Here is a 26,552-nt window from a genome sequence, read left to right as displayed (position 1 = left end):
AAAAAGGTTTTTTTTTTTTTTTTTTTTTTTTTTTTTGGAATTTGCTGGGGATTATATTGAAACTGCATATTGCTTTCAGTAACATAGCCATTTTTTTTTTCACAGTATCAAGTCTGCTAACCCATGGACACAGAAGGTCTTTCCATCTTCTAGTGTGTTCTTCAGCTTCTTTCTTTGGTGTTTTGAAGTTTTCACTATGAAGGTCTTTTATTAGTTAGATTTATTCCTGGGTATTTTTTTAAGCTGTTGTGAATAGGATTTTCTTTTCCTGATTTAGTTTTCAACAAGTTCATTATTCAGATATAGAAAAGCTATGGCTTTTTAATGTTGACCATTTATCCTGCTACTTAGCTAGAAATGTTTATTAGAACTAAGAGTTTTCTGGTGGAATCTACAGAGGCTTTTAGGTGTAGGATCATAAACTGACAGCTTATATCTATAAACCTAAATAGGGAATAGAGAGATTGAGGTAGGAGAATCTTCATGAGTTTGATGCTAGCCTGAACTATATACAGAGTTCAAGGCCAACCTGGCTTTACAGAAAGACTCTGTTTCAGAAAATTCACAAAACAAACCAAATCAAAACAAACAAACCCAAGAGTATAGGATCATGTACTCTGCAAATGGGGATGATTTGAATTCTTCCCTCTCTTATTCCTTTTTCTTGTCTTATTACATTAGCTAAGACTTCAAGCACTATATTGAATAAGAGTGGACAGAGTAGGGACCCTTATTTTATGCCCTATTTGGGAGGCAATGCTTTCAGTTTTTCCCTATTTACTATCATGTTGGCTATCAGTGTGTGGTAGTAAGTCTTTATTATGTTGAGGAATGTTCCTTCTATTCCTAGTTTTTTCAGGGCTTTTATCAAAAAAAGATGTTAAACTTCATTAAAGGCGTTTTCTGAATCTATGAAGATGATGATGTAATTTCTGTCCCTAATTCTATCTATATGTTGTGTTACATTTACTGATTTGTGAATGTTGAGCCATGCTTGCATTCCTGGAGTTAAACCAACATGGATGTAGCATATGGTTTAAGTGTGTTCTTGAATTTGGTTTGCAAGTGTTTTATTCAGTTTTGTTTGTTTGTTGTTTGTTTTGCAACCATGTTTGTCAGGGATATGGCTGTGTGTGTCTGGTTTTGCATCTGGGTAAAGCTAGCTTTGTACTGTAGGGTTAGTTCTCTTCTCATTCTAGTTTGTGGAGCAGTGTGAGGAAACACTAAGATCTGAAAACCCTCAGTGCAGTGGGGTGAAGGTGAGCTGGGAGTTTGGGTCCTGAGCTTCGGCCACAGACTGGTTGTGAGGGACAAGTTGCCCTTTCTCTAGGTTTCATTTTTCTTTCTGTAATTAGGAAGCACTTCCTTCTCAGGCTTGCATTGGCGTCTCCTGAGAGAAAGGCTGTGACAAACTTTTCAAAACTTCCACATGAACATTTCTTGTCTAATGTGGTTCCCAATCAGGCACTGGAAGTAAAGGTAGCCCCCAGTCCCACACTGAATCCCACTGTTCACTGTGTTTGTGTCTTAGGTCCTCCCTACTTCTAAGATGCCTCAGTTCTGTAGATGCTATGTTGGAGAGGGAGAGAGACAGATAGACCAATAGAAGCCAGTTAGCCTGGTTGGCCATTTCCCAGGCTGCAGGTCTTCTCAGACTCCAAGGCGAGGAGGAGGCTGAGCCTGCTTGGGCATCCTTGGGCTAAGCACGGTTTCTGAACACATGTATGCTCTAGCCCTGCTTTTGCCAAAAGCTTGCTGTCTGACCTTAGGCAAGCCTTCGCTTCCTCAGAAGTGAATTGAGACACATCCTGAGGGAGACAGCTGTAGCTTCTTCCTGTGTGACATCTGTTTGCCCTTGTTAGCAGCAGCTCCCGGTTTTTCTCTGTGGACCTCTTGCTCAGGCTCGGCTCATGGGCTGAGGTAGCCTTGGCTCCAGTCTCTTGCATCTCATGTAGGCAGAGATCTGTGACCAAGTTAGGTCAATCAGAGCCGTAGCCACGTAGCCACGGAAGCCAAGCTGGGTGTGTGTGACTCAGTTCTGACCAAGGAGCATCTGCCTGTGAAAGTCGTTTTCAGTAACTAGAAAGAGCTGAGAAATAAAGACATGCAGATTGACAGAGTCAAATGCAGGCTGGCCTGAAGTTGGGGTCTTGTGGACTCTCCAATAACTTCCTCTGCTGCTTGGGCCAACTTGAATTAGATTTTTGCCTCTTAATACCACACACAGAATTCTGCTCAGAATTGGAGAGTCTTAGCAAAGGGCTACAATTCACACCCCTGGGTAAATGGCTGATTAGCAAAAACTCTGATAGCAGGCCTTGGCACAAAAGAAGTTAAGCTACTAGGTAGGTTCACAGAGGGTGAAGATGGAGAATATATCTCTTGTTGAGCTGGTGACAAGGAAGCCATGGCTACCTAGTAAGTGCCTGGCATATGAAGGACCCTCCATCCATGTTTGAGGTGTGAGCACATTGTGTTCTCTTACCATACATAGCTGTAGACCAGAAGACCAGAATTAGGAACCCATTCTTCAGATCAGAAAATGAAGGCCCAAAGAAGACATTCCCGTGGCAGGGAGAATGCATTCTCCTTCCTGTCATTCCCCCTGGGGTCAGCAACAGAGTCTACTGGCTGAGGTCTGGGGGTGTGAGGAACCCAAAAAGGAGGCCCAGGGAGGCAACAGCAATTGTGGGGACTCATGGCTTACAACTGTCTGCTTATAGGAACTTTCTGTTCTTGGAACAGCTCAGCCATAGGGCTGGGGCATCTTTCTAACGAGAAGTTCCTTTCTAAAGCAGTTTTTGGGGTACAGAGTTCCCGTAGGCACACTGGGTTCCTTCTGAGAGAACCATCCTTACTCAACGCTGCTTATCTCTGACGAACATTGCTTCTCACATACCTCCTGTTGGAGACAACTTCCTCTGGCCAAGCTGTAAGTTCTATGCACACAGGAAGAGTCCCGGAGGTCCAGCCCTTTGTTCTCAGGTGGAATAGAAGTTTCAGGGTGGATCCACATTGGGTCCTGGGTCACCGGAAGCAAGGGATTCTACCATCTGAAGCAAGACTTTGGTTTCTGCTCTTCCCACGTTAGAAAGTTGGTATGAGATGCTTGAGCTCCAGTGGCTAGTTCAACTGCCAATCAAATTCTTAGGACTTTACCCTTAGGCCAGTGGTAAGCTCCAGAGATCTGCAGCATCTGTGAACTGGGATGCTTTTATCTCCTTTTATCTGCCTCAAGGCCAGCAGTTTGAGAAGTACAGGATGAGACCTGAAATCACCTGGGCTGGAATCTCTTAAATACACAAGAGTTCTTTAAAATGTAGTTCAGAGGGCTAAGGAGATGGCTCAGTGGGCAGAGCACTTGTTATGCATCTGTAAGGACCTGGGTTCAAGTCCCTAGCACGCAGGTGTAGTGGCAACCCAGGTGTATCTGCAACCCAGGTGTTTTGGTAGACAAGAGACAGGAAGATCTCTGGGGCGTGCTGGCCACCAGCCTAGCTTCAGGCTCTGTGAGAAATCCTGCCTCAGAGGAATAAGGAGGAGGATTCATACAAAAGAAGACACAGTGAACTTAGCAAATTCCTGTGGCATCAATGGCCTCCTCAGATCCCAGAAGTCTCAGCAGCAGTCACAATGGTGTCTGGGGGGAGAGAGCTTTCCTGTTTGCTTTGTTCCTTGACCAACCCAAGTGCCCCTTGGCTGGAGCTGACTGTCTCCTTTACATGGCAGAGTGGCCAGCTTGGCGACAGGCAGCTTTTCACTCTCACCTGCTGTGTTGTTCCCAAATCAGACACCCCAACCGTGTCTCATCGTTGAAGTTCTCAAAGCCACGAGAACATGGTCTAGGGATGTAGCTTAGCTGGTTGAATGTTCACCCAGCATGCACAAGAGTCCTGGGTTCTATCCCCAGGGCATAAGCCTAGGGTTGTTGCAAGCATGATCTCAGCATTCAGAAGGTGGAGGCAGAGGATCAAAAGTTCAAGGCCATCCTCAGGAAAAAGAAAGAAAGATGGGGAGGTGGGAGACAGAGATAGAAGAGAGAGAGTGTGTTGGGGAGATGGCTCAGTGATTAAACCACTTGCTGTGCAAGCAAGAGGATTGGATTTTGATCCCCAGAACCTTCAGAAATGCTGGGTGGGTGTGGCAGCCTGTCTAATTCCAGCCTCAGAAGCAGGAACAGGGAATCTGTGGAGTGAGCTGGCTAGGGAGGCTTGACATATTGCCACACTCTGGGTTTGACTGAGAAACCCTGCCTCAGTGAGTAAGATGGAGAACAATCAAAGAAGATTCCCAGCATCGATCGCCAGCCTCCTCATGCACACATGCACGCACGCACGCACGCACACATACACACACATATATGTAGATATGTGAGAAACAACATTATCTACAGTTCATGCACTCGCCAGGATCTTGGGATGCATTCCCTGTTGATCAAACTGAACGGATATAGATTGTTTTGCTTTGCAGCAGACAGGGATCCCAGGCTCGCCCCCCACTCTCCTGTAACCTGCTCCTCCTGCCTCTACTCCCAAGTTCTGGGATTGTAGGTGTACTGCCACAGCCAGCCCTGCTGTGATCGGCCCAGCGCAGGGGACATGTTTGAGTATTGTGTATTGAGGCACAGACAGGAAGGAATGGTTTTTGGTAATGGGGTCTCCTATACAGGAAGAAAGAGAACTGAGAAGGACCCGAGGCAGGGGACTTTGGTATTACCCATTACAGCTTAAAAGCCTTAAGCAAATGCACCCACACGCTGACATTAGTCAGTTCTGGCTGGTGGGTTCCTGGGACAGGGGGCATGTACTCCTTTAAACAGCATCTTTCCTCCTCCAGAGAAGGAGAATGGTGAGAAGGCCACTGGACAGTTACTGGTCCCTTGTGAGGCCTTTCTGGGTCAGTGCTGGGCTCAGGCAGTGATTCTCAAAGTGGGATACCTGGTGGCATCAGCAGCCCTGAGACTGACAACCCTCAGGACCTTGCCCCACGCCTCCCTAGCAATGTGCATTTCAGCATGCTTTCCTGGTGATGCCGGGGTGAGAATCTCTTGGGCTGAATGAGAAAACACTGGAAAGCACGGGCTTTCCTTTAGTCTTCTCTCTCCCTCCTATTTAGTGTGTGTTTGCGAGAAAGAGAGAGAGTGACAGAGAGCATGCATGTGTCCTAGAGCTGGAGCTCCAGGCAGCTGTGAGGCGATTGTGGCATGTTGTGATCCGTGAGAACACAGAGTCATCTGAAAGGGCAGTGAGCGCTCCTCACTGCAGAGCCCCCTCTGGGGGCGGGGAGGCTTTCCTTAAGTTCTTAATTTCATTTTCAAAAGCGTGGGAGCATTCCCAACCTTAGATCTTAAGTGCTCTAAAATCCAAAACATTTTGGGCACCTACAGGATGATCCCAGTGGGAAAGCCCACACATGATCTGAGGCTGCACGCTGAAGGAAAAATGGAGGGGCCGTTAAAAATACAACATTGGTTATCTCTGCGCTGTGAGTATGAAGTGTGTAAAAATCACAGGCTCAGGAGACAGTTGGTAAAGCAACTTGCCAACAGGGGGAACTGAGTTACACCCTCAGGACCCACGGTGGGGGGGGGGGGGAAGCCAGCTGGGAGTTTTGCTAATTCCAGTGTTAGGGAGGAGACAAGTGGACCCTTGGAACTCACTAACCAGCCAGCCTCATTTTCCCAGCAAGCCCCAGGCCAATGACACCCTATCTCCAAAACCATGGCGGCCTTTGCTTGAAAAACAACAGAGGTTGTCCTCTGGTCTCTGTGTGTGCATGAACACCCAAGCACACACCAACCTGTACACACACACAGAGGTGTGCGTTAACATACACACATTTCCTTTTTAAGACTTAGGTCTAAAAGACACCATCCCCAAGACGCCTCACTATGTCCTCAACATGCAGAATCCTGCCACACTCTGAAATCCTAAACACCTCTGACCCGGAGCAGTTTGGATGTAGGGACATTCAACCTATCTTCTTACCACCCCATCCCACAACTATGGAAACAGAGGCGCAGAAAAGCCAAACGCCTGCCCAGAATTCTGCAGACACGCCCCGCCCCCCTTCCCTGGACTACTCGGCTTCAGAGGGCAACTTAAAACAGCCAGTATTACAGAGGAGGAAGCTGGAATCCAGGGAGCAGCCAGTGACATGCCGGGATCTCACAAAGAGGAGAGGGTGGTAGATTGTGGCCTCTGTGGAAGAGGTGCTGGGGTTTGCTGCACATCTGCTAGGGGTCAGCCAGGAAGGCAGGGGGCTCAGACATACAGCTGCGGGCTGGGCCTGGGTGTGGCGAGCATGGGCACGTCTTGGCCCAGCTGTTCCTTTAGTCCTGACCGCTGCCTACCCGGCGTGACCTGCCACCCACCCACCCACCCCCAGTGGGAACTGAAGGGCCTTTCCCTCCCCTCCTGCTTCTTCTTCTTGGTGAGTAAGTGTGTGTTTGAAAGAAGGGGAACCTGGTCAGAGAGGCGTCAGCTCAGCACTGTCACTCCCCTGCCTGAGCTTCCTCTATCTAAGGCTATCAGCAGGGTGGCCCAGGGGGCCGGCAATTCCCCTCACCTAGCTACCTGGCTACCCTCCACCCTCTGTCGAGGGCGCATCCCACCACCAATCAGTCGCTCCTAGGGACGGCCTTCTTTCCTCGAAACCCCCGCTGCTCGCTCAGGACCCCAGCTCCCCGGTGCCGGAGGTCCGCACGTCCTAGGGGTGTCCCTCCCCCACCCCCGCCTCCGCACTCACCTGGGCGCCCGCCCTTCGCCTCGCGGGCTGCCCGGATCCTCGCAGCTCGAACGACCCCCCAGCTCTGCGGCCCCTGGTAGTCCCGGACTCGCGAGCCCGGAGCAAGCAGTGAAGATTTGCGGGCTGCAGAGGCTGTGTCTGCGCTCGGGGCGAGTCAGAGCTACGGATACCAGCGACTTTGGATCCCTCCCACCTGTCTGGGCACAAGCCGGAGTCGCAACCCTCCCTCTGGCGCTCACTGGCCTTCCAGACGCCTTAGCCACGCCCAGGGTGATGTAAACCCCTCCCCCAAGTGCCCCGACTCCTCCCTCCAAGAGATCCTAACCCCACCCCACGCTCTCCCGTCTCCTGCTCTTAATTCACCTCCAAAGAACTTCAACTTTTCGTTGCTAACCCTGTCCTTAAGGGCCCTAACCAATCCCTGAAGGACTGAATCAGACTTGAAGGTCTGACCCATTCTCCAAAGATTCCCAGTCCCCCCAACTAATGCATGTAAGCCCCGCCTGAGGATGGTCTGAGCGGGTCCAAAGGATTCTAACCCCCCCAGGGATTTGGACCCCCTACCCAAGAGCCCCAATACTCATAAGATCCCTAAAGGATTTTATTGCTTTACATTTATTGATTGAGTGAGTGTGTGTATGTGTGTAAGTACACGCGGCCCTCAGCGTGGTGTGGAGGTTAGAACTTAAATTCCCGGGATTGAACTCAGCTCGCCAAGCTTGGCGGTAGGAGTCTATGCCTAAACTATCTGCCTCCTCCCGGTGAAGGATTTTTAATCTCACTTTTTCGTTCTGCCCCTTATTCACTAGATTTATAATGTACCCTTCTGAAAGGATGGAATCCACGGCCTGCCACCGGGATCCTAATCCATAGGGCTCAAACCTCGGGTCCTGCCCTTGAGCTACCAGCCCTTCCCTTCAAAGACTGTCGGCCAGCCCCGGAAAGCATGCAGCCCCCTTTTAGTCTGGCCACGCCCTCCAGGAGTCAAGTGGGTTCCCACCTCCCTCCAGCCCCTCCCACACGCAGCGGTTTTCCTTCCACCCAGCCCGGTGCTTATTCAAACTCCATGCAAAGTCTGGCGCCCTCGGGAGTTCTCTGCCTTGCTCTGGGCAGGACTTGGAACTGCTTAGAGGACCTCCCAGGTTGAGGAGGGAGAAGTCTGACTGGCAGGCCACTGAGGCCTTCTTACTGCGTGGCATCCCGCCCAGCAAGGGCAGAGAGCATCATTCAGAAAGACAAGGACCGAAGCTCTGACCTGTGATCCACACCTACCAAAACCCAACAGCAGTCCTCCAGCCAGGCCAGACCACCGGCGTCTCTGTTCGTTCGTGTATGCGGGCTTCAGCAGCACTGTGTATTGGGTAACCGACTCTTGTGAGCACAGCCCAAGGTTAGCAGCATCCCTGGGTTCCATGGCTAGGCCCAGGAGCACTCTCTGCCCCTTTCTGACAATCAGACCTGTCCCGAACACAGCCTGGCCGACTACCCCCACCCCACGCAACCCCTGCCGAGAAAGACACTCACCCCACACTTAGGCGTTTGTTGTGTGCTTTAATATACACAACGCCTGCCCTATTTATAAAAACAGCCTGAGTTTTGAGCGCGTTAAACTGACTTGGACACAGTCTGCGTGGGAGACATAAACAATACGTTGTTATCTCCGGAGTGAAGGAGACTGAGGTGGGAAGGGAGCCAATGAGGCAGCATCACAGTTAGCGACTGGCACCTGCAGCGTCCTGCTAGGGCAGGAGGCAGGGCATTGTGCAGCACACACACACACACACACACACACACACACACACACACACACACACATTATCACCACCCCTCTCACTAACCTCCCCAACCCCGTTATCCACCTTGAGACAAGGGCCTCGGCATTTAGACACGCGATTCTGTGGGATGTTAGGTGAGGGATGCCTATAGGCTGGTTCCGGTGGCCCCTTTACCCTCATCACGTGAGCAGCAGAGGCTGGTATAAATTCCTGGTCAGCCTGGTCTGCACAACAAGTTCCAGGCCAGCCAGGGTTACACAGTCAGATTCTGTTTTTAGAATATTTTAAAAGTTTATCCTTATTGTGTGTACGTGTGTAGGACGTGCACAGGAGTGTGTGTGCACAGGAGCCACGGCACGCGTGTGGACAACTTTGGGGAGACGTCTCTCTCCTTCTGCTATAGGATCTGGGGATCAAACTCAGGTTGTCAGGTAAGTAGATGTAATTAAAACTTACATGGTACAATTATGAATACTAAGCCTGGTGAGTCTAGGCTTAGTAGTGGTACTCGTGGTAATACCTGCCCGTGGAACCATGCCCTTAATTGGAATATAGACTGTTTTGGTGAGGCTACAATCACTTGGTAGAGGGCACAGGAACCTGGGTGTGAGCCCCACCACCAGACAAACGGGGCACAGTGACACACACCTGTAGTCCCTGCACGTGGGAGATGGAGAAGGAACCCATGGTTGTCTTCAGCTTTGGGGTGAGTCTGAGACCAGCCTGGGTCTGGAGCCAGGTGTTTTTTCAACTGAACCATAAACTGCTGAGTGGGCAAAGTGTCTGCATGACTTGTGTTTCCACCAGAAGCATGTGAATGTCAGTCACTCCACATCCTTGCCATTTGATGATGTCATCTTTTAACCCCCCCCAGGCTGCGGAGACGATGCAGAAACTAAGAACACTGGCTGCTCCTTTTGAGGGCCAGGGTTCCATTCTCAGCATTTACAAGGTGGCTCACAACTGTTTGTAACTCCTGTCCCAGGGAGCCACACACCCCCTTCTGGCATGCATGTGTGCATAGACATATATGCTGGCTAGAAACATCAACAACAGCAACGTCTTCAAGAGGAGCTAATATGTATTTTTAGACCCCATCAAGGGCTATTGAGACAGGTTAGTGTGTAAAAATGCTTGCTGCAAACCTGATAGCCCAAGTTTGATCCTCAGGATCTGTGGTGAAAGGAAAGACATGGCTCTTCTAAGTTGTCTTCTCATCTCAAGTGCTCTGTGATACTTATGTGCGCACACACACACACACACACACACACACACACACACACAACGTATAATAAAAACAAATCCCACCTAACCCTGATGTTTACATTAAAACATTTATACACTGACAAATTTTATGCTACAACAGTATACAACAAGTCTTTGAAGTGGCAAACTTTCTTGTCATTCATCCATCCTGCCATTGTCGTGGACAATCTGGCTGGCTAGGGGAAGAATCAGGGAAATGCAGCCATAGCATTGCTACTTGCCCATTAGCTTCTATAAAAGTCAGCTTCTCTGAGCCTCAGTCTCCTCATGCCACGTGGCAATGAAAATGGCACTTACCTAAGAAGGTCACTGGAAGAGTCAGGCATAGTCAAAGCTTGGACTGATTTCTACACTTGCCTGTATTTTGGAAACTTGGAACTGGCAGGGTTCCGATTGGAGCTGTGTGTGGGAGCCAGTGCCCGCCCACCTGCCTTGCTCCAAAGATAAAGAGCCGGCGTGCAGTTTAGAAAGAAGCTACCGGAGAAGGATGATGGCCCTGAGACCATGGACTCTGGGAACCTTGGAAAGACAACTGTCATTGAAATCTGTGACTGAAGTAGGACCTGGGGCAGGAAGCCATCCTGGCTGGGAGTGTCTAAACTTAGACTCTCGTGTTCCTTCTGCCTTGAGAAGTAACCCTGACCTGAGTGTTCCATTCAACATCTCCAATTCATTTTATCAGCGCACTTTTATGGAGTGCTTGCTGAGTGATGAGCGCCTAGCAGGGAGCTAAGGAAATCAGAGGATGAGGCAGCTCCTAGCCTGGGCCTCAGGACTGCTTCATCTTAACGCAGGACACTAAGTAGTCACACAAATAAGGGTTAGAAGGTGGGAATCCATGCAGGGATCCACAGGGGAACCTCTGAAATTCCCAGAGGAAGCAGAATGTAAGCAGAGACCAGAAGGCTAAATGGGAGCCAGAGAGGCGAAGAAACAGGGCATGGGAGCAGTGGGTATGTGGTGCCCGCTCTCCAAGATTGGCATTCAGGACCTTGGGAGACTAGTTCCTTGGCCTTCTGAAGACAGCTGAACTGTGTCACCAAGACATCAAGAAAGGATAGGTTATGGCTTCTACAGCTAGGTCAGTGGCAAAGGGTGTGGGCCAGAGACCCTCAGCTCCAAGCTGCAGCCAGGAGCAGCCTGGCTTCTTTATAGAACCCTCCCATCAGGTACATCTGAGGTTCCTGACTTGGCCACAGGATGGGCTAGCAGAAAGCAGAATTGGAGTCTACCATTGGCAAGGGAAAGGATAAGGCACACTCGGGTGTGGCTGGGGCTTCCGAAGAGAGCTGCTCTTAAGTGCCTCAACAGCTGGAGCTCCTCAAGCTACATCTCAAAGGATTTGCTAAGTCTCCCTCCACCCTCCCTTTCCCAGGCAGATGGGATTATAAGGTAGCCTGTGGTGCCTTGGATAAGATGTGGGCCTACCATCTGATGAGGTAAATTGTTGGTTACAAGGCTCACTGGAGGGGGTTAAGACATGTCTTCTACTGTAAATGGAGTTTCTTGTCTTGTTTCCTGGAGAAGTGCACTTTTACACCTGCGGAGGATGACCACACTCAAGATCTTACACACTCAGGCCTCACACATGATCACTGATACTTGCTTCTCTGCAACAATTGTGTATGGTCTCTGAGTAGGCGACGTTCACATCAAGTTGTGTGTGTGTTAGGCTGGAATTCTTGAGAGAGACTTCATCCAGACACCAGAGCAAGAGTCCTCTTTCCCTTTCCAGGTCTCCTTGATTTTCTCCTTGTTTTCCTTCTTTCCTTGCTTCCTTCCTTCCTTCCTTTTTGGACTTCCTTCCTTCTGTATACATGTGTAGTATGCTGTGCATGCATGGCGTATGTGCTTATTAGTATGAGGTGGTACACAAGTGTGAATATGGAGGCCAGAGGCTGAGTGTGTGCCTGGGGGAACAGGGCTCATCCCTTAAATGCTGTCCACTTTTGTTTTTTGAGGCAACATTTCTTACAGAATTTGAAACTCACTTATTTGACTAGGCTTTCTGGCCAATGAGCTTCAGGGATCCGTTCAGCCCTTCCCCTTTTACCTGCTCCCAAGTGCTGGGGGTACAGTGTACACAAAAGCTGAGCTTTCGGGGTACAGGTGTTGGGGACCTGAGGTCAGGTGTCCATGATTGCACAGAAGCAGTTACTGACAGAGACACATCCACATTTCTTTCTCCTTCCATCCTTCCTCCCCAGCTCCGCTGTCTGTCTTTTAAAAGCAAAGAACAGTTTCTTGAGTGTACTCCAGGGAGCAGGAGGTTAGGCCACTAGCATTATTCCTGTCTTCCTAGCCAGCCTCAGTTAGAGCCATGTGGTTTTTGTCTGGCTTTCTCTTGGGTGGTTTCCTCTGGGGGAAGCCATCCCAGAGGAAACCACCCAAGAGAAAGCCAGACAAACCTGCTGTGTGCAGAACTCTACATGACTGTGAAGGAATGAGGCTTGCCCCTAAGAACCACAACCACCTTGGCTGAGCTGCTCAGCAAGCATATTCTTCCATGAAGCTTTGAAGTGATGTGGTTTTGACAACAGCTTGGTGGAAGCCTAAGCAGAAACCCCGAAGCCTATGAAGCTGCCCTGGTTCATGAGCCACAGAAGCAGGGCAAGAATGTTATGTTCTTACTATTCGAATCGGTTATGTTTGGGAGGGGGGCGATTTGTTGTACAATGTTAATTGCGAATGTGAGATTGGATCTTCAAGGCAAAAAGGTGCTTTGTGTGTCTGAAGAACTCCTATGTGACTGCTAGAGGCCCAAAGTGAAGTCCACAGGTTGGCTGGGAAACCAGTACCTTGTAGATCTCTGCAAGGAGGGTAGAGTTTAAAGAGATCCACAGGAGATCCACAGGAAGCCAATGGATTGCTACACCCAAGATCGGCAGGATCTATCGTTCTTTCAAGTTTGTGAGGTTCCTACTGTTAGCTGCACTTGGTTTAGGATGGTGTGGATACAGTGATGAACAAAACCATTGTCTGTGCTCTCGTAATTGACTTTTTGGAGGGGAAGATGGGCAAGAACCAGAGATTGCAAACTCATCTTTTGTCTAGGGATAATATGGGTTATAACAAAACACGGAGAAGGCCGCAGGCTTTGAGACGTGAAGTCACGGAGGGCTTCTCTGAGGTTGTAGCATGAGAACAAGACCTGCTAAAGTGGGGAAGTGGGGCAGTCAGGGACCAACAGAGTCCCATGAAGCAACAGGACTAGCAAACGACCTGAGGAATTGCAGCCCTTGGTGTGTTCATTGAGTCAGGGGTTAGTGTGGCCTGAGTGCTGAGGGAGAATGGTCAGAGTGGCCTGAGGGAGAATGAGTGAGGTCCTGTGATAGAGGTGGTGAGCTGGATTGTGAAGGCCATGAATGAGATTGGTATTAACTGAGAGAGGAGGGAGACTTGAGCAGGGAGGTTTCAAGCAGGGAAGTGAGCAAAACAGGCTAATTTTGAATATACTCAATCTGGCTGCTGTGGGAAGCATGGACTGCACAACGGTGATCAGGCTGAGGTAGTCAGCCAGGGGCAAGGTGGGGATGGCTTGTGACAGAGTGTTTGCAATGTAGCAAGCGCTGGCAGCTCAGAGAGAGATGATCAGGATGCCTAAGAGGCCTCGTGGGTTGTAGTAGGGAGCCATAGAAGTTTGGAAATAACCTGAATGTCTACAATCTAGAGCCTGGGAAAATAAAAGGTCAGTACAATAATGGAATACTAAGCAGTTGTCAAAAAGAGTAAAGATTTGTAAAAACCCAGTATTTTCTATACACTAACCTGAAGAATCTGCAAGAGAAGCACTTCAGCCGGTTCATTTCCAACAAAACTTCAGGGACAACTGAATGAGGGGAAAGAATGGTCATTGTGCAAGAGGTACCGGGACAGCTAGACAGTCATACACACAGGAATGCAGCCAGCCCCCGTCCTCACATCTTTAAGTCTGGGAAGATCATAGAGATGACTGTGTAAGCTCAGACACACAGTCAGGAGAAACACCCCTCGAGGAAAACAGAAGCAAAGCTCTGTGGCTTTGGGTTAGGCAAATTTTTTTAGGTATGATATATAAAACAATGACAAATAGGTGACTTGGACTTCAGCAAATGAGGCAGGAGGAGCATAAGGTTGGGGACAGCCTGGGCTGCAGAGTGACAAACACAAAAAAGCAAATTTAAAAAATCGTCTTCCTGTTGTCAATCCTAGTACCTTAGCAAAAACGTCACTTCTCCCCTTCTGTGGGTAATCTTTTTATTTTCTTTATTTCTTATTTTCATTTTTTGAGGTGGGGTTTCGCTGTGTACTCCTGGCTGTCTTGGAACTCACCATGCACATGAGGCTAGCCTCAAACTCACAGAGATCCTTCTGCCTCTGTCTCCCAGTGCTGGGATTAAGGGTGTGAGTGACCATGCATGCCCCCTCCCCCATTTTCTTGATAGTATCATTCACAGCACAAAGTTTTCATTTATATATTTATTTTGGAGGTGGTAGGGAGTGGAGACAGTGTTTTGTTACATAGCTGGACTAGTCTAGAATTTGCAGTTCTCTAGCACCTGCCTTCTGAGTGCTAGGATCACAGGTAGGTGCAACCCTGCACAGAGCAAAAGATGACATAATTTTTAAATGGGCAAGGGGTGTACACAGACATCTCCACAAAGATATTGTACAAACAGCCAGCAAGCATGTGTAAAGATACAGACCGAAACCACAGCAGTGCTACAGTCAAAACATAGACAGAAGCCTGTGGGAGGGCTCAGTGGGTGAAGGGACTTGCTGTCAAGCTTAAGGGCTTGAGTTCAATCCCCAGGACTGGCATGGTAGGAGGAGATAGCCAACTCCTTCAAGTTGTCCTCTGACCTTCAGTCACATGCTGTGGCACGAGGGGGCGTGCGCACACACACACACACACACACACACACACACGTAAAACCAATAAACACGAGCTAACAAGTGTCCGTAAGATGGAGAGATCTTCATTCATCTCTGGAGGGGGGGATAAATGTTGGTCTAGCAATCTCTCAGATGGTTAAACATGGAAATTCCATAAGACCCAGCAATCCTACTCATGGGTGTGTGACTAGGGGAACTGAGAATATAAGTTTAAATAAGGACGTGGAGCCTCACGTCGGTGTTATACACAACAGCCCCAAGCCGGAAGCAGCTCCAGTGTCCATCAACAGTTAAACGAAACGTGGTGTGTCTACACAATGCAATGTTACAGGGCAGTGGAAAGGTATAAGGCAGTGACGCTTCCTTCAGCCCGGATCAACAACATTATGCTGAGGGATAAAGGCCATGTATGTGTGATGTCATTTATCTGAGGGGCGCAGAAGGACAAACCTGTGGGCACAGAAAGCAGATTGAGTTGGTGGCTGCTAAAGGCTGAATTGTTTTCTTTGGTGAGGAAGGTTTTGGTGGCTCAGAAATGAATTGTGGTAACAGATGCACATTCTTGTAAAGGAAGAAAGTGTTAAAGACCATTGTTCAGTAAAAGCTAAAAGGGTGAATTCTATAGTGTGTAAATAATGCTTCAATAAAAACACTTTTTTTTTCGAGACAGGGTTTCTCTGTGTAGCTTGGCTGTCCTGGACTCACTTTGTAGACCAGGCTGTCCTCAAACTCACAGAGATCCACCTGCCTCTGCCTCTCCTAGTGCTGGGATTACAAGTAGGCCACAGCATGCCCAGCTAAAAACACTTTTACAGAGATTTATTTGTTATTTGTATGTGTGTTTATAAGCACCACATGTATACAGGAGCCTGTGGAAACCAGAAGCTGCTAGAGCCCCTGGAACTGGAGTTACAGATGGCTGTGAGCCTACAGGTGGGTGCTGGGAACCGAACCCAGGTCCTCTGGCAGAGCAGAGAATGGAGTTGACTGCTGAGTCATCTCTCCAGCCCCAACAAGACACTTTGAGAAGCTCGTTATGTATTAATGGAGTCCAAGATATGTGGGTAATTTGGGGGGAATAAGCACAAAACGGTGTGCAGTGGTTATGTTGTTTATCATCTACACAAAACAAGAGCTAAGGACCATACTGGAAGATTTGGGATGAGCACTTGAACAGCTGGATGGTTTCCTGGGAGGGGAACCTTGGATGCCCTTTTCACTTGTCACTTGTGAGCCATAGGACTCAGACAGCATAAAGGCCTTTTATTTCTTTAATTTTTCTAAAGATTTGTTTTTATTTGTGTGTATGTGTGAATGTGTGCCATGTGTTTGGGTTCCTGAGGAGGCCAGAAGAGGGCGTTGGATCCCTTGGAGCTGGATTACAGACAGTTGTGAGCCTCCTGGTGTAGGTGATGGGGACCAAGCATTTGGAAGAGCAGGAAGTGCTCTTTAACTGCTGGGTCATCCCTCCAGCTCAAAGACTATTTAAAGAAATAAAGACAACATTGGAAACTTCTTGCTTAGCATCATGTGATCCCAGCACTTGGGAGGTGGAGGTAGGAGGATGAAAAGTTTAAGGTCGTCCTCAGTTGCATAGGGAGTTCTAGACCAGCCTGGATTACGAGAGACTGTATAACAAGGCAACACCCCAGAGATTTTGTGAACAAAACAAAATTGAGGTTGGGCAGGACTTTTAGAGGAAGGAGAATTAGGAAGGCTGTTCTGATGGTGTCCTTGACAGTTGGGCCTGGATTAGGAGGAAGACAGAAGCAAAGGGCAGAGGCTGTGCTCACCACGGCTCACCAGTTGGGATCACGCTGCGTTAGCCCGTTATTTATAATGAATTGAGACGGTGATAAGTGGAAGACTCACAGAGGTGAATGGCCACACAGTAAAAAAGTGATGGAGCAAGAATTCAAACTCTCATGGCCAGTGGGTGTGCTGGAGTGAGCCTTTAACAGCTAGCTGTGCCCGGAAGCAGGGCCTGGAGAAGGGGGTCCTGGCGAGTGGAAGACTCAGACAAAGCTCATCCCAGGAGGGCAGCACCCAGGAAACAATGTGGGCTTCCCTCAGTGGTGAGCTGGCTGCTGGCTGCTTCCAGAACACATTTTCCTATGTCCATGGGCATTTGCATTTCATATTTTACATTCCTTGGAAACATTGTTTATTATCTACTATTCAAAACAAGCTGTGGTGGGGTTGGGAGCTGCAGCAATCATTACTTCAGGCCTCCAGCATTTCCCCTTTTGTTTGCAAAGCAGCCACAGTCAGTTTGCACACATCTGTGCTGACAGAAGGTCTCCGCTGCCAGGCTTTACAAGAGCAGCAAGTGTTAGCCCTGGAAGACAAGTCTTTTAAGATGTCCCCTCAGCAACCGCTGGCCCCACTTCCCAAAAAAGGTTCTTCTCTCGTTTAACTGTCCCCACCTCCCGTCCCTAGTTTCACTTGATACCAGCAAACTTGTCACCTGTCACCAGTGGGCACTGTGGCACAGTCACATGTTTAGCTGGCTGCTGGCCTATTGTTGCTCTTGCTTTGCAAGGTCTATGCAGGTAGTAGTCATGGACCCATTTCACAGGGGAAGAAGCTGAGGCTTCTTAGGTAGGAGCCACCAGTGAATGTTAGGATGGCATCCCAACACTTCACTGTCTAGTTGTGATAATATATATTAGGGACTTGTGGTATGCATTTCTGCTTTCAGGTTTCATCATCATCATCGTGTATGCATGTATCAGTGTGCAAATGGGGGTCAGAGGACAATTCTTTCCTTCCTCTACCTTCTTAGGCAGCATCTCCTCCTTTCTGCTATGCTTCATAATGCAAGCTAGCTAGCCCCTGAGCTTCCAGAAGATTTTACCATCTCAGCTTCCCATCTCACAGTAAGACTGTTGGGATTATTGCTTCCAACTTTTCTTTTTCTTTTTAAAATTTTTAACATAGGTTCTGGGGTTTGACTCAGATCATCTCGCTTGCATGGCAAGTTCTTTCACCCACTGAACCACTGATCTCAGTGGCCCCACAGGGTGCTGTTCCTGCTGGGATCTGGCAGTACAAAAATGGACAAGATGGTCTTGGTGCCCAAGCAACTTCCCAACTTTCTGTCCAACCATTCAATTACAGAGGCAAATGCTGAAACCTATAATTTAGACCGAGGAGAGAAAATACTGTGTGTGTGTGTGGGAGAGAGAGAGAGAGAGACAGAGAGAGATCATGAGTGTGAGCTATGAATGATGTTGATGGTGGACACGGCTCCAGCCTGGGTGGCCCCAAGGGGGGCTATATGAGAAGGCTGTTCCTGAGGGGCTCTTCTCAGAGGGCTCTGGGAAGGTTGTGATATGACCTAAGGTTCAAGAAGACCAGATGCTTGGTGGGAGGGTTAACCTCATCAACCTGACAGGATTCGGCACCCCATTGAAACGAATGTCTGGGCACGTCTGTCAGGAATTGTCTGGATTATGCTCACTGACTCGGGAAGAGCTAGGTGTGGACCCAGTTGCCTCCTGCCACGGTGCTTTCCCCTGGAACTGCCTGAAGTTGCCATGTCGGGTGTTCAGTCCCAGTGATGGTAAGCTGACGAAGATAGTCAGGGCACAAGGTGTCACAGACAGCCTGGGAAGCCTAGCAATGGGAGGGACGTGGCCTGCTTGTGAACTCCCACTTCCAGGAGGGAAGTGTACAGGGCCACAGTGATGAGGCTATGGTGGTGCTGTGGAGACCAGCCTAGGGGTAGCTTCAAAGCTTACCTCTCCAGGCATGGTCCTTGTTCCTGGGACAGTGGCCTGCTCAGTGCCAGCATAGGGTGGGATAGGAGATGATGGGGCTTGCGATGGGAGTCCTTGAAACTGCATTTTCTGCCTCCCACCCCCATCTGTGTGGCCACTGCCAGCTGATGGGTCCTCCTGGAGGTTGGGGGGAGGGTTGAGTTTCATAACACCCTCTCCCCTTCCCCCAGTGTCCCCAGAGGGCAAGAAAAGAGGAAGTGCTTTCTGGACTTCCTCTTGGTCAGGGTATACCAAGCTGGGCTGCTCCTCCCTGAAGGGGCAGAACCAGTCCTGCCTGCAGGTTCTTCTAGAATACGTGTTGTGGGCATGGCCATCTCCCCACCCCTGTTTGGCTAAGACACCCTATGGCAGGGTTGTCAGATGGAAGAGATGGGAGGACAACCTCCTATCACTTTGTTCTTTTTTCAGGGGTGGTGGTGAGGGAGCCTGGGGCCAGGCCTTCCTGGGAAGCCCAGGCTGGCTCCTGATCTCCCTGCCCCTGTCAGCACAGCCAGTGTGCTGTGTGTGCTGGGTGAAGCCGCTCTCTTCTCTGAGCCTGCATCTTAGAGAAGGCAAGGCTCCACTTGGCATCTCGGTGATGTGTGTGGCTTAACACGCTTGCACAGGACCATGGAAAAGGCCAGGCAGGGTGGCTCTTTCATACCTGAGTCTCTGACATTTGGGAGACAGAGGCAGGGGGACTGTCCCATGTTCCTGGTCAGGCAGGGCTGCAGAATGAGATCCGTTCTGGACTTTCCTTCCCTCCCCCAAGCAAGCAAGAGCACGGAGAGTGAAGTCCTTGAAGGTTGTTACCCTCTGATCCCATGTGACCAGAGGAAAATCTGTAAGCTACACCCGCCCAGATACAAGAAACACTGAAGAGGAAGGGATACCGGGCGACAGAGGGGAGTGACCTTTTCTGTACTTGGCTTTTATTTTCTTTTTTAATTACAATGATTTTGTATAAATAAAATAATAAAATAAATGAAGAAATGGGTGCATACTGATATTAACTGTCCTGTTTCCCAAATACTTGACTATGTGGGTTTTAAATCTGTAATGGAGCTGGGCGTGGTGGCACACGCCTTTAACCCCAGCACTCCAGAGGGAGGGGTGGGTGGATCTCTGTGAATTTGAGGCCAGCTGGGTCTACAGAGAGAGTTCCAGAACTTCGGGGGCTACACAGAGAAACCCTGTCTAGGAAACAAAACAACAAAACAAAACAAAACAAGAAAAGCATATTAACAGAATTGAAAGAATTTTGCAGCACTATATTTACCAGTTCTGTTCTACCATCAATATTTTACCTTCTTTATCCCATGTGTGTCTAATCCATCGTGTGTGTGCACACACACCATACGTGTACTCACGTTCTGTGTACACAGAGGCCATTCTCCAATTATTTTCTTTAGGCGGGGTCTTTCACTCGAGCTGAAGCTAGACTGCCAACCAGCAAGGTTCCGCATGGTGCTAGGGTCACGCACACACCTATGCTCAGCTCCTTATGTGGGTGCTTGGGATTCAGTCTTGGATCCTCAAGCACACCCACTTGCTGAGCCATCTCCCCCAAACCCCAATTTATCCTTGTTGGTGGAAGAAACTAAATCCTAGGGGAGAGCTCTGCCACTGAGCTAGTTTTTCCTTCCAGTTTATCGTTTCTTTCTTTCTTTTTTGAGACAGGGCCTCACTGTATGGCCCAGTTGGCTGGAACTTGCTTCTGTAAAGCATGCTGGCCTCAAACTCACCGAGGTCCACCTGCCTCTGCTCGAAATTGCTGGGGCTAAAGGTGTGTGTTACCGCACCTGGCTTTCTCTATGTATTTTTATTTCATATGTATGAGTGTTTTTACTTGTATGTGTGTAAGTGTCACATTCGTAGGGTGCCCTTGGGGGTCAGAAGAGGGCGCTGGGCCCCTGGACTGGAGTTGCAGATAGTTGTGAGCAGCCACGTGGGTGCTGGCAACTGAACCCAGGTCCTTTGGAAGAGCAGCCAGTGCTCTTAACCCCCGTGTCATCCCTCCAGTCCCAATTTGTCTTTTTAAAAATTTTTAAATTATTATTGTGAGTGTGTATGATGAGGTTGTGTGTGTAGGCACGCTCCAGCATGAGTGTAGGGGCCAGGGAAAAACCTCTGTGGAGTCATTTCTCTTCTCCCACCTTTACCTGAGCTCCAGGGATTGGCCTCAGGTCATAAGCACAGCAAGTGCTTTCCCCCTGAGCCATCTGTACTGACTCTGTTATTATCATTTTTAGATGCATGTCATACTAAACTATTTTTTTAACTTAAAAAATTCTTCTTCTTTTTTTTTTTTTCAAGACAGGATTTCTCTGTGTAGCTTTGGCTGTCCTGGACTCGCTTTGTAGACCCAGGCTGGCCTCAAACTCACAGAGATCCAACTGCTGGGATCCCTCTGCTGGGATGACAGGCATGCACCACTGCGCCTGGCTAACCTTTAAATTTTGTAAATTTTATTATTTTACCTGTGTAGGTAAAATTATTTTGCCTGCACGGATGCCTGTGTGTGCCTGGTGCCCATGAAGGTCAGAAGAGGGAACCGAGTCTCTTGGAACTGGAGTTACAGATGATTGTGAGCTGCTTTGTGGGTGCTGGAAACCGAACCCTGCTCTCCGGAGGAGCAGCCAGTGCTCTTTAACCCGCCACTGCACCAGCCCCACAGCAGATTGTGTCAATACAGCCAAGTGCACAGCAGCAAACGTTCAAGGGCTGAGTTCTTAAAGATCGATACACAACTCTATAAGTTAAATTCATGAAGCTGTATATTCTATGACATCAGAAAGTTCTATTAATTGTCCTATAGTGCATTCACATTGCCAATAATCTTAGTCAGCACCCAGCACAGGCCATGGACACAGTGAGCAGTGAGGGCTTAAAAACATGTGTGCCTAGCCTGGTAATGGTGGTGCACACCTTTGATCCCAGCGCCGGGAAGATAAACCTAAGCTGAGCTATGTGAGTTCGAGAGCAGCCTGGTCTACAGAGTGATTTCCAGGATTGCCAAACCCTGTCTCCAAAAAACAAAACCAACCAACAAAAAGTAAAACAACAACAACAAAAAAATGTGGACCAAAGTCTGGGAATGAACACACACCAGGTTTGGTCCCCTGAGGAGGGGAACATGCCTATTTCCCTGGTATTCCTTATAGAATCAGTCCTGAGTAAGCGCTCCTTCAGGACGTCTTGATTGTGTTAGCTATACATTGCTGTGTAACAAGTTGCCCCAAATTTAGTGCCCTCAACACTGGTATACCTGAGGAGGCTGTCTGTGTGTATTCTTGGGTGGTGGCAGCCTTCCTCAGAGTGGGGGAGCCCTGAGAGCTGAGAGGAATACCTCAATGGCTACCCAGGGCATCTCTGTTCAGTTGCGGGAGGGGTCTGCACAGAACATGAATACCAGGGCATGAGATTAGCTGGAGAACACAGTTGCTGTAAATACACTTTTCATTTTTATTTGATTTTATTTAGGCTTTTTTTTCTTTTTATTTAGTTTTTGTTTTCTGTGGGTTTTTTGTTGTTTTGTTTTGTTTGTTTGTTTGAGACAGAGTTTTTCTGGGTAGACTTTGCTGTCCTGGAGCTTACTCTGTAGGCCAGGGTGTCTTTGAACTCACAGAGCTCCGCCTGGCTTTGCCACCCGAGTGCTGGGATTAAAAGCATGTGCCATCATCCCCTGGCTGTAAAAACGCTTTCATATGTCTCAGATATCTGCTGTGTGCCAGGGGGAGTGCTGAGCTTCAGGGAGTGAAGGAATAACCCAGAAACAGCTTTCCTTTACAGGGTGTGTGCACCTGTATGTTGTGGGTGGGGGTGGCAGGGCAGACGTGTGGAAGCAGATGGCATTTACCGAGCTCAGTAAGTGGCACAACAGTAAAACGGTGGTTCGTAAAGGGAACGTCTCTTTCTGTCCTTATTCTACAGCCAACACACTTCCCTGCTCTGAGCTGACAACTGCAGCCTTTGCCCTGTATCTGTATCCCACAGCACACAAAGACGTTCCCTACGGGGCTCTGAAGCTCCTTGTCTGTTTCCCCCGACTTACATTACGTTGGAAATACTTCTGCACCAGCACGGAGAGCTACCAAATCCTCATTTATGGTTGCATGGCATTCCATTTTCTTCAGGACCTGGTTTAGCTAACCAGTCCCCTGTCACCCACTGTCTGGTTTATTCTAACCTCCTGCCCAGAGCTGTGTCCATCCATGTCCACCTGTGTGGATATGGCAAGGAGTGTGCTCAAATACTGGCACCCGTCCCCGACCCTCACCGGCTCAGTCTCAAAGTCGGTCATCAAACATTCTGAACTTTGATGGATGCACAGCTGGCAAATGGCTTCCCGGCGTCGTCTCTGCTTTGACCTCTTTCTTCCTGAGTGACGTTGACGGTCTCATCACGAGCTTCAGGGTCACTTGTATTGCGTTTTCCGCAAACTGTCACCTGTTTTTCTATTAGAATCTTACAAATTTGTGGCTCTCTTTCTTCATTAAAGGCTTTATCCCTTTGTCTATAGGACAAGCTTGAGAGATTAATTTTCTTCTGAGACAGATCTTTTAGAGAGAAGTTTCTGCCAGCCGTGCCACCGTCTGCATATCATTGCCTAGAGGTTCCAAAGTGAACCTTCAGTGATTGAAGGCAGAAGGGGTGTTGGAGCACTTTTCAGCTTGACAGCGAGGGCTGGTGCTGAAGATTATATGCTCACCATGGTAGGGAGCAGGCAAGACAGGCAGGCCAGGGAGGGTGGAAATGCAAGCATGGGGCCATCCGAATCTGCACCCCACCCCCCAGCCTGGATGAGGAGCCGTTGGAACCCGAATTTCCAAGAAACATCATTTCACAGTAGAGTGAAGCCAGGTGTGCTGGTTCACACCTGTAATCCCAGTACTCAGAGGCAGAGGCAGGAGCATTGCTGTGTGTCTGAGAGGAGCCTGAGTCACAGGCTCAAAAAACCAAAAGCTGAGACCCACTTGTGTCAACTACAAGTCTGAAATCTAAGAGGCCAGCATCTAAGCGCTAAGCAGTCCACTTTGCATCCACTGCTCTCTTCCTCTCACCTGTCTGAGGGAGATCTTCCTCCTCTTGGCCTTTCACCGGCCTCGGTCCCACCCCCACTCTCCTCTGCTCTCTAATTCTTCCTCCTCTCCAGCAGCTTTTGGCCTGCCCCTGCAGGGCTGCTCAATCTTCGTGCTTCTCTGGTTTCCTCTGCTAGAAGCTCTACCCACTGTGGTCCCCCCTCACACACACCTTGCTCCTCCAGCAATACTGGTGTGTGCATTTACTGTATTTATTGAACACCTACTATCTATCATCTATCTATGTCTCTATCATGTGTGTATGTATGTATGTATGTATGCATGTATGTATGTATATGTCTGTCTATCTATCTATCTATCTATCTATCTATCTATCTATCTATCTATCTATTTTTGAGCTGGGTCTTACTATGTAGCCCTGGATGGTTTTGAACTTGAGACCTGGAGAGCTCAGCTACTTAGTAAGACCTTTCTTGTGCAAGCCTCACAACACTCCATGATAGTGTTGCTCTCTCCATCTTACAAATAACTCAGGGCCCAGAAATGCTCAAGGAGTCACCCAACTTTACCCAACTAGCAAATGACAGCTTTGGAATTCAAAACCATTTGGTGTGATCCTCTGCTGTAGCACCCGCTCACTGGCCTAGGTCCTGCTTGCCAAGTTCCTTTGCGTTTCCTGCCTCTGTCCATGCTAAGGTCCTTGCGTGAAGGACTCTTCTTCTTCATTGCCCACCTGCCCCAAGCCTTCTTTGTCCTAAAAGGCCTTGCTCATAAGTCACCTCTGTTTCAAAGTCCCTTCCAGATTCCCCAGAAAGAGATGGTTTCTCACTCTTCGATTTTACAATTGAGAAAGCTCTATAGTGCCATTTATCATCATCATCATCATCATCATCATCGACAGCTCCATAGCTCAGGCTGGTCCTTCTATACCAGCCTCTCAGAGGCTGAGGTTACAATCATGTGCCAGCACACCCAGCTTGTGTAGAGACCTCTCCCTTCAGACTACATGTCCTGTCCCGCCCCTCCCCCCACATCCAGTGTGCTCTGTCTCCCTCTGGTGTCTAGCTCAAAGCTGGGTGTTCTCTGAATGCTTGAGGACTGAATGCCCGGGTGGGGGGTGGGGGGGTGGGGGCTGGGCACTCATTCCCAAACTCAGTTGGAAATTTCCAGAAGACAACTAGGAGTCTCCACTAGAAAGCAGCAGGGAAAGAGGAGGACGTTGTGGAGTCCTCGGCAGGAGAGATCTCCGTCTAGGAGGCAATTTCTGAGAGTTGGTCTTACTAACCTTACCTCACATCTTGACCACTTACAACTTGGGTCAAACTCCCCAGAGGAGCCAGCTGGTGACGAGGTCCCACATTTCACGATCCCCAGAGGTCTCTAGGAGTCAGCTGTCCTACCCTAGGGGATTTCCCCGTCGTTTGATGCCAAGAACTGACCCATGGTAGGAAGTGACCCTGGCAGGATGTCTGCTTGTCTCAGGAGGAAGTGTGGCCAGAGGTCCTAGGCTTCTTGCCTAGGCTACCCCAGCCAGACCCATAGGCTCTCTGATGGCAAGTGGTCACATGACTTTGGTACTAAAGATAGTTCTAGGGTAAATATGGACTTCTCTGCCTGTGAGGAGAAACTGCCCAATCCTTAGGGCTCTGGGGGAAGAGCTGTCCTAGTATCTCTCAGAGCCCTGCCGTGGTACCCTGGCTAGGACTGTGAGCCAGAAATCTGAGTTCTTAAAAGCCAAAGGCCCTTAAGAAAGGCTGCCTCCCTCAGCAACTCTGGAAAACTCCTGGGGCTCAGGTCCCAGTGTGACCGGACATTGCCACTTCCCTTAGGAGGCAAGGTAGGAGGGAGGCTGAAAAGATGACTTCTGTTGTTAAGTCTGCCTTGCAGGTCATTGTGCAACATGGTGAGGAGACACCTGATACCATCAAAAGTAAAGGGTTCGTTCAGGAGAACAAGTGTGTTCAACAGAGGGCACTGGGGGCCAGCTGCTGTCTGAGTGAGTTCCCTAGATCACCAGCACCACAAGAGTTCATGTTGGCAGAGTGAACTCCAGGCCCGCTTCTCCCCTCCTGAGTCAGGAACCCTGGGTATGTGGCTCAACAGTCTGTTCTAGCAAACCTTTCTGGAGACACTGGCACACACTGAAGTTAGTCAATCAATGCTACGGAGAAGCTTAACAGATGGGCGACATATTGGGAGAAGGTATGTGGAACACCAACATCAAACAAGGGAGTGAAATCTAAAATCTGAATGCTGTTCTTGCAAATGAATGTAAGAGAAGACAGGCAACCCTGTGGAAATGAGGGTAGAAGTGAGCACACAGTTCAACAGAACAGCTCAGAGCAGGCGAAGCCCAGGGTCCAGTTTATAAAGAAGGAGGCCCCAGATCTCGGGATTAGGCTGGGGATGGACTCAAGGATGTAGTTGGGACAATGCTCACCTGGCATTCGTGATGCTCAGCATTCCATAAGCCAGGCACACAGTAGCAAACATCTTTAATCCTAGAACTTAGGAAGATCAGAAGCCAGCCTGGGTTACATGAGCCACTGTCTCATCATCATCAACAACTACAGCAATACAGATCTCAGGATTAACATGTAAATTCAAGAATGCATAGTATATGTGTATTTGTCTGGGTGTGTGTGTGTGTGTGTGTGTGTATGTGTGCATTACTGGGAATTGAATTTAGGGCCACATACATACTAGGCAAAGATTCTACTATTGAGCTATATCCCAGTATTTCTTAAGTTTTTTGAGTCCAAGTCCTGCTTAGTGGCCACATCCAAACTGATAGACAGCAATTACAGATAGGCATCATAAAAACCAATGAATGCATAAGGCAACAGCATTGTTTGCAAGACGTGGATAGAGCATTCTCGAAGGATTTTTCAAAATCTAAACACATATGTCTAAGGTTTGCTAATTCCATTCCTGGCAGAGCCCATAGAAATCTCCACATGGGTCCACAGGGCCAACTACAAAGGTGTTCGTTACAGCAGTGTTTGTGGCGAGAGACTTGAAAGCAAGCTGGGCATCCATCATTGGGGATGGATAAATAGAGGAAAGGCATAAGTTGGAAGAGCTGG

At 48.7% G+C, this 26,552-nt stretch overlaps 1 protein-coding gene across 1 annotated transcript in view; it reads right to left on the bottom strand.

Annotated features, from left to right (window-relative positions):
- The window catches only part of Hck (HCK proto-oncogene, Src family tyrosine kinase), a 35,687-nt gene extending 28,799 nt beyond the window's left edge, over nucleotides 1–6,888 (bottom strand). Inside the window, exon 1 of the mRNA XM_055618017.1 lies at nucleotides 6,748–6,888. The gene's annotated coding sequence lies outside the window, so the exon portion shown is untranslated. The remainder of the gene's footprint in view (nucleotides 1–6,747) is intronic.
- Between the last annotated feature and the right edge of the window lie 19,664 nt (nucleotides 6,889–26,552).

Source organism: Psammomys obesus, unplaced genomic scaffold (genome assembly GCF_907164565.1).
Source record: "Psammomys obesus unplaced genomic scaffold, mPsaObe1.curated_primary_1811, whole genome shotgun sequence".
NCBI lineage: Eukaryota > Metazoa > Chordata > Mammalia > Rodentia > Muridae > Psammomys > Psammomys obesus.
This window is presented reverse-complemented; position numbering and strand designations above follow the sequence as displayed.